The sequence below is a fragment of the Choristoneura fumiferana genome, chromosome 5, assembly GCF_025370935.1.
Source record: "Choristoneura fumiferana chromosome 5, NRCan_CFum_1, whole genome shotgun sequence".
In the NCBI taxonomy this organism is placed as follows: Eukaryota; Metazoa; Arthropoda; class Insecta; order Lepidoptera; family Tortricidae; genus Choristoneura; species Choristoneura fumiferana.
In genome coordinates, this window is record NC_133476.1 from 12,086,689 (window position 1) to 12,094,927 (window position 8,239).

Consider the following 8,239-nt stretch of genomic DNA (forward strand, 5'->3'; position numbering starts at 1 on the left):
GGCCAAGACGCCATACAAATGATTAACAAGTGTTTTTTGTTCTTTTAAAAATTAAGCAGGTATTGTAAAATGGGTCATTGTTAAACGACATCGATGAAAACTAATCCCGGATTAGTACGAGTCCGTCACGACGTGTCGTACATAACACATGAGATTGGTATGGTTTTTAGGGTTCCGTAGCCAAAATGTCAAAAACGGAACCCTTATAGTTTAGCCATGTCTGTCTGTCTGTCCGTCCGTCCGTCCGTCCGCGGCATTGCTCAGAGACTATCAATGCTAGAAAGCTGTATTTTTTTTTATTCGACTGGATGGCAAACGAGCAAGTGGGTCTCCTGATGGTAAGAGATCACCACCGCCCATGAACATCTGCAACACCAGGGCTGATGCGTTGCCAACCTAGAGGCCTAAGATGGATACCTCAAGTGCAGTCATTTCACCGGCTGTCTTGCTCTCCACGCCGAAACACAACAGTGCTAGCGCTGCTGCTTCGCGGCAGGATTAGCGAGCAAAATGGTGGTCCGGGCGGACCTTGCACAAGGTCCTACCACCTGCAAACTGCAACCCATTCAAGCGTCCACAGACCCTTAAGATTTTATTTTACTCATTTGTCAGAAGTATTTTAGAATTCGCTTCTGTGGTTGGACTCCTCTGTACCTCTGCTACAAGACTGGTAAACATTTTGATAATTCATTACTATCTTCAAAATATTTTAATTTCCTTTCACTTAAAAATAGACTTCTTTATCTAGATTCGATACTCTTTTCATAATCTTAAAAAATGAAATGAGTTGTCCAGATCTCTTACAAAGTATAAGTTTTAGTATTCCATGCCCCTCGTTGCTTCCTCGTAGGTTGTTCCATGTCAGTTTTGCTCGTACTAACTACCTACACTAAACACAATTTTTTCAGACGAGTTTCTCAGTTAATTAATGATATTGACCCATTTGCGAGTTCGCTTGTTACTCTCAAGAAATTGGTCAGGCAGCATTTTGTATAATGTTATTATCAACATTTATCTTTCACCAAATTTATTTTTGCTGATTTAATTTATTTATAAGTACTCACATTAGTTTTAAATAACTTTTAGTTGCTATGAATATTTATGAACCTTTACATATACTTTATATATTGTTTTTGGTTTACTTGTATTGTTTACTCATTAATGTATGACTGTGTTCTTAAAATAAATAAAAATAAATGAATTCTGATCACCTATAAATAGAATTCATTTTTAGTAGAAGGAATTTTTACTAATGCAATAAATTCGATTGTCGGCTTGATATATTCGTTAAAATTGCTTTAAGATGAATGAAGTTACATATTGATCGTTAAAGCAAAATTAATTTTAATAAAAAAAGCCTTTAGAAGCCTAATGCGTAATAAAGCACTAAGCTGTCATTCATTATTATTATTATTAGTACTTTATTCTGCAATGCAGTTGAAAGTGTGAATTTGCTGTATTCGTTAAAAACAGTGGTTGCAATCAGATATTTTTTAATCTCTTAGTGTTTTTATTAACTTTATATATATGGTCCTTGATACTACGTTTTATATCAAAAGATAATTTAGAGGACATACATGTATGGATGACTATAAAGTAGCAACCTAAAACTGACAGATTAGTAGAAACCTATTATAGCAGAATTTCCAATTGCCCATCATTCAACCTCAAACGTCATTCATATGTGATGTGATGGTGTTCAGCACTTATTTTTTCCTCACAGATTTTTTTTTTATTTATAAATGTGTAACACATTATGCTAAGGACTTCCAATAATTTATTAAATCAATATTGTACGTATTGTGCTAACTATACAAGATGACTTTGTCAAAATTACAAATAAATTATTTATGCTCTAGTTACTTTTCAAAAAAATAACTAGTTTTAAATTTAAATAAAACACTGTACTTGAATAATTACACAATTATATGAACAAATTAATGAGAATATAAATATGGATCAACATAATGATAAAATGAATTTGTTAAGTACACTTTTGGCAAGTTTTATTGAGAATACTTTAGTTATAAATACATAATCTTTACAATTTATTAATCTGTACTGTACCCTTATTCCTATGGGGCTGTTCAGCTTATTAATCATGGTAAAACTTAGTTTTGTATCATCCGAACTTTGCAAGTGCCAATTTGCGAGTCAATATAACTATAGGATGTGAGCGGAAAATTAAATTCAAAGATTCCGTGGCTCAGGCCTAAAATATCCGTTTTCCTAAAATGTATTTTTCGCAAAATGTCTGCTTTCAGAAAGTCAGCTATTTAAAATTGCCTGTCTCCAAGAATGACACTTTTTGTATAATGTTCGCTTTTCAGAAAGTGCTTATTCTCAAAATGTCTGCAACCTCAAAATATCCGCATTCTTATAACGTTGGCATATTCCAAAATGTCTCCAATCATGGTCTTCAAATTTCGGTCAGCGGTTTAGCCGTGAAAGAGTAACAGACAGACTAAGTTACATTCGAATTTATTAGCATTGATTTTAGTAAAAACTAAACTACGGAAATCCCTTCGTTCTGGTACGAAACCGGTTGAGAACGAAAAATATTTTGTTCTAAAGCAGCGTTTCCACCAGAGATGTGCGAGGATGTGTTGCGAGGTATATGTTTTTCATCAACCAATAGAAACGCTTCATTTACCCATCCTCGCATAAGTAGCACATCTCTGGTGGAAACAGTCACACTTTTCCACACCCTCGCTACACATTGATTTGAAAATAAAGCAGACATTATGCTAAAACAAACATAACAAGACTATAGCCTATTTAAAAAAGTGAACATAACGGGAAGGCAGAAATTATGGTAATGCTAATATTATAGGAATGTAAACATTATGAATAGACGACTTCCTGAGCTTTTCCTGAGATTGTACACATTTTGAATAGCAGACATTTTGAGAAAGCTGACAAAATAGAAGTGCTAACATTGTGAAAACGCAGACGTTTTGAGAATTGTACATTTTAGGAAAACAGACATTTCAGGCCTGAGCCGATTCCGTTACATTCTTAGATATGTATCTAACGCACAAGCTTATAATGGTTTCACCTGTAACCTATGTAGCTTACAGGTGAAGCCAATATAAGCGTTTTAAAATATAATATCTTAGGTCCAAGTTTATTACGGGTTGCTAGGTACCTACTTGATCATGTTAGTTAAGGCAAGATTTTATTGCAAGGGTTCTTTTAACTGCCATCTATTCAAATCATGTATCGCCAAAGAAGTTTTATTTCCTATAAAACCACCATAATTTGAGTCTTCAATCGTATTTTTTACATGTTTTTGCTTGGCTGTGGAATAAGCTGAATAGCTCTTTATATTGACATGTGTGTAAGCCGTAAAACTTGAACTGGGTGATATTAAATTAATATGAATCTGTAGAATAAATTAAGTAATAAAATATTTTTACAATTTATCATTATTTTTATTCCAAAAGTCCAAAGTAGAATCATATTCACAAAGTAAACGCTGGAAATTTAGCTTCAGAGACTCGTAGTAGGTCTTCCGCCAAGTAAAGACGTCCTGTTAGCCCTTCATAAAGGAGGCGGGGCGGTCAGGCGCGTGCAGCTCTGTGCGGGGCGCTCCAGTGCGCACCACTCCATAAAGCAGCATGCCCGGTATAAATGTACTGGTTTCTGGACAAACAAATTCAAGCCCTTATTTAATTCGTCATCAGCTAAATATGTGGTGGTAGGGCTACAACCCTAAAGTTGATAATCGTTTGCATGCCATAAAACAATGCCAATAGCCGTGTCTGTCAACTTGAATATTCGACTTTAGTGTCATATTTATTTGATAGGAACTGTTTAAAAATTGATAGACAATGAGGGCTATAATGATGCCGCTAGTAGTGTACTGTCAAATCATCTCAGTTTGACTTTTATTTAGAATTTTATGTCATATCTGATTAGTATGGCAAATATACGCCGCAATGATGTCTGTGTTTTGAAGACAGTGTCAATTTGTCAGACGTATAGAACACTGTGGCATGCTCGATATTTATATGTACGGTTTTAAGTTTATTAAATATGATTTAATCAAGTTACACAGTTTCTACTTATGATGCGCCATCTAGTACCTTTGATGGATCAGTTATGAAGTCGATTTACTTTTCGTCTATGCGAGTACCACCACAAAAATGTTTTGTGTGAATTCAAGCTGAACATGAAGTTGATAGAAAGGGGTGTTATTAGTATAATAAAACAAGTTACACGTTTGTCTGACCTGTTGTGTCGTATGATCGTATCGGTTCAGAAATGCGGAGCTACTCCGAAATTTGAAATCGAAGCTCGTACCACGTCTCACTCTCGCATTTAAATACTATTAAAGTGAGCGCGACAACAAAAAATTTCGTAGTTGTATAAGGCCTGTATCGGTTTCACATCTTTAATATGAGAGGGAAGTCAGCAGTGCTGGATTAGCCCATAAGCAAATTAAGCAATTGCTTAGGCATCACGTCAGGTCGCGGGGGCACCGTAAACAGCACCCAAAAAAAATTACTAGCACATAAAAGGCTAGTTACGGTTTGCTTGGGGCATCAAATACTCTTTATCCAGCACTGGAAGTCAGGGAAGAGAACAAGCCTTCACAACGACATCTTTAATTAAATATCACCATATTAAATCTACTACGCAAAAGATTTCGTTCTGACACGTCATATTAGGAAATATATAAATTCAGCTAACTAACTTATTTGATCAACAATAATGCTCAACCTTAGTTGCCTGGTAAAGCTGGATGAAAGCATACGCGTTGCCGCTAACGCCATGACAGATACTGTAACCTTTAGTACTCAGACCTCGTTCCCATATGACTTCGCCGCATTGCAATGCTATTCTCAAGTAGTTGTCATCGTCAAACACCTGAAATAATTTAATAAATATATTTTGTGATGTATTTAAATTCTTCGGGGCTGTTTCACACCATTCATTGATTAGTGTTAACTGACGGTTAAATGTGATGCAGTCTCTATTTGTTTTGTTCGAATAGACGGAGACGGCATCCCATTTAACCGTCAGTTAACACTAATCAATGGATGGTGAAACAGCCCCTGTCTAGTTAAAAAAGTCCCGAAAATACGCAAACTTGTAACATGCACAGTGAAAATATAATAAATATTTAGCAAGGTAGCTCAACAGTGACAGAGCTCTAATCTTCATGACACTTATTTAATTTAACTTAAAAAAAGATCATAGTACAATTTTTTAATACAAGCTTTTTGCTGACTACATTTTGTTGACTGTACTTGCATTGTCATCCAATTTAAATTTCTGTACTAAATTTCAAGTTGTTGCCATTAACTTGACCGTTGAGGAGTTCCGTCCTGCGGAGACGATCCTGGCTAGACCCCCAGGGTGTCACTACGAGATTAATGTATTGTCACCAGATAAGTATGCAAAATTCAAGTCAATTCGACCACTGGAAGTGGGTCAAATTAAGCTCGCAAGATTTGACTTGCACATACATTGCAAGTTAAATAAAGCTTGTAATAATAGGTAGGTACCTTATGGGCTAATAGACACAGCGGTACAAATCCAGGAGCTCCGTGACACCACTGCACCAGTCGATCCCCAGAACCACTACCAAAGATGATGGGAAATTGCCACTTGGAAACTTGTGATTTATTAACCACTCCAGTGTAGGTTTGATGAAACTGCGCAACTCAATCATTGATATATATGGTTGAGCCTGTAATGGGTAGATTTTGTGGCAGACAATTCAATTACGATAGGTACTTACCACTAGGAATAAGACTGCACATAAATAGGTACCATCAGCCAAATAAGTGGTCTATCAATTTTTAAACAAGTTCCTGTCAAATGAATATGTCGCTAAAGTCGAACTTTCAAGTTGACAGACACATCTATTGGCCTTACTGTTTTATGACATGCAAATGGTTATCAACTTTAGGGTGGTAGAACACATTGGCTGATGGTACATACAGCCGAAAATTAGTTTTCCCTTACAATATTTTGCGAAAGCGTAGGTAAGCAGTAAAAGGTAGGTAGATACAAAATCCCCACTATCCCTATCCCTACTAATATTATAAATACGAAAGTAACTCTGTCTGTCTGTCTGTTACGCTTTCACGTCGAAACCACTGTACCGATTTTGATGAAATTTGGTATAGAGATAGTTTGAACCAATAGATTGAGATTTAAGATTATTGCCACAGCAACATAACCTAGATCCGCGCAAACGAAGTTGCGAACATAAGCTATGATGTTAAATAAAATCTTAAATGTTAGGGCTATGAATCCATACTAATATTATAAATGCTAAAGTAACTGTCTGTCTGTCTGCTGAATCTTTATGAAACTTAGCAATGAGGCACTTCATCCCACAAATATTATAAACGCGAAGTTTGTAAGTCTGTATGTTACTTCATTACGTCTAAACTGAACCGATTTAGATGAAATTTGGTTACAGATAGTTTGAGTCCCAGAGAAAAATGTTATCCGGAAAATTGCATAGTTCCAGTGGGATTGCGATAAACGAATTCTACGCAGATGGAGTCGCAAGTAACAGCTAGTCTTTTATAGATGCTGTCGCTAGTTTGCGGCACACATTGATTTTTTAATGCATTATTATGTTGCGGGTCTAAGTTTCAACAAGCTATTGTTAAAATAATATCAATTTGTACCTGTAATAGCATATACAAAATTCAGCTATACCATGAGCTCCGCAAAATATATCTTCTCATGCCATTGCCAAAGCAGAGGACTCTCTGACTTCATAAGCATCGAATACTGTTTGCCAGATTTGAGTATTGAACTTATCACCTGAAAATATTATCCTACTAATATTATAATGTGAAAGTTTGTGAGTGAGTTTGTTACTTCTGCACGCTGAAACGGCTGGACTGATTGGATGAAATTTGGCGGAAAGTTGGTTAATAACCTGGATTAAAACATAGGATACTTTTTATCCGATATTCCACACGGGATAGGGATAAAATCTCGAAATAACCGCTGGGCTTAAAGTCATGAAATTTGGTATGTAGGTAGTTGGACGTCTGGAATAACACATAGGCGACTTTTTGACCCGATATTCCCACGGGATACCTGGGGATAAAATCTTGAAATAACAACCGCTGGACTTAGAGCCACGAAATTTAGTATGTAGGTAGCTGGACCTCTGGAATAACACATAGGCTACTTTTTATCCTGATATTCCCACGGGATAGATACATCGTATTATTATTATTAATGATTTTTTATTATTGTATACTGTAGTTTAAGTATTTTATTTGTAATTATTTTTATTTTGTGAAAATGACTTTCTGCCAAGTTGCTTGCGGCGCATTCCTCTTGGCAATGATGGTCTTTCCAAAAGCGCTGGTAGTTTAAAAAAGACGTGTAAAAGTGCCCATTGCAGCCTATTTACTGAAAAAATGATTTAAATTTGAATTTGAATAGGGAAATTTTTTTGAAATTTCAGCACTGGGTTTAGTCTTGAATTTTGTACAGTTATTCACAACACAACCTCAATGAAGACTACGATATAAATTTTGGAAATTGCCAGGGCGATTTTGTAAAATCCCGAAAATTTCAATTGCAACTACAAGACCGAATAGTTTACGCGTGCGAAGCGCGGGTAAAAGCTAGTTTTTAATAAAAAACATTTCAGCAATACTTACACAACTAACTAATAAAAATAAAACTATCTTTCGAATTTGTTACCTTTTCAATATGGTTTGAAGGAATAACTTCTTTTCCAGGTATGTGTTTATTTACAAATAGTAATGCAAACAAATAACCACTCTTTCCATACAAGACTTCATCAGGGAATCATTCAATAATGAGCTCAAAGCCATGAGTCTGCAAGTAATAAATAGTATTAGTGCAGTTACAGTGTGCAAAAAAGTGGGTGCAAGAGGGTGGTTCTGATTTGTTTAAGCCTCATGAACTAATCACACCCAGCCCAGTCATGCCGTCACATGCACCATGCCATCTTATTACAGACTGATTGATATGAGGGTGCAGTGATAATTCTGGTAAATTGAACATGAAAAACATTTTAGCCAAAGTAAATAATATTTATTTACTTTGAGATTTTTTGCAATTTATTTGATAATGCTATTAGCAGTTGAACCAAATTAGGAAGTATGTATAAGTGCACAAAGGAAAAAGAAGTGTTGGAAGGCAGAGAAAGAGATGGATTGATGACCTCATAAAAAAGCAGGAAAAGATTGGATAAATATTGCTAATGGATAATGGAAAAATGGAA

At 35.5% G+C, this 8,239-nt stretch overlaps 1 pseudogene; it reads right to left on the minus strand.

The window, feature by feature from the left end:
• Positions 1–1,981: 1,981 nt before the first annotated feature.
• On the minus strand, positions 1,982–7,963 carry LOC141427730 (glutathione S-transferase LANCL1-like; annotated as a pseudogene).
• Between the last annotated feature and the right edge of the window lie 276 nt (positions 7,964–8,239).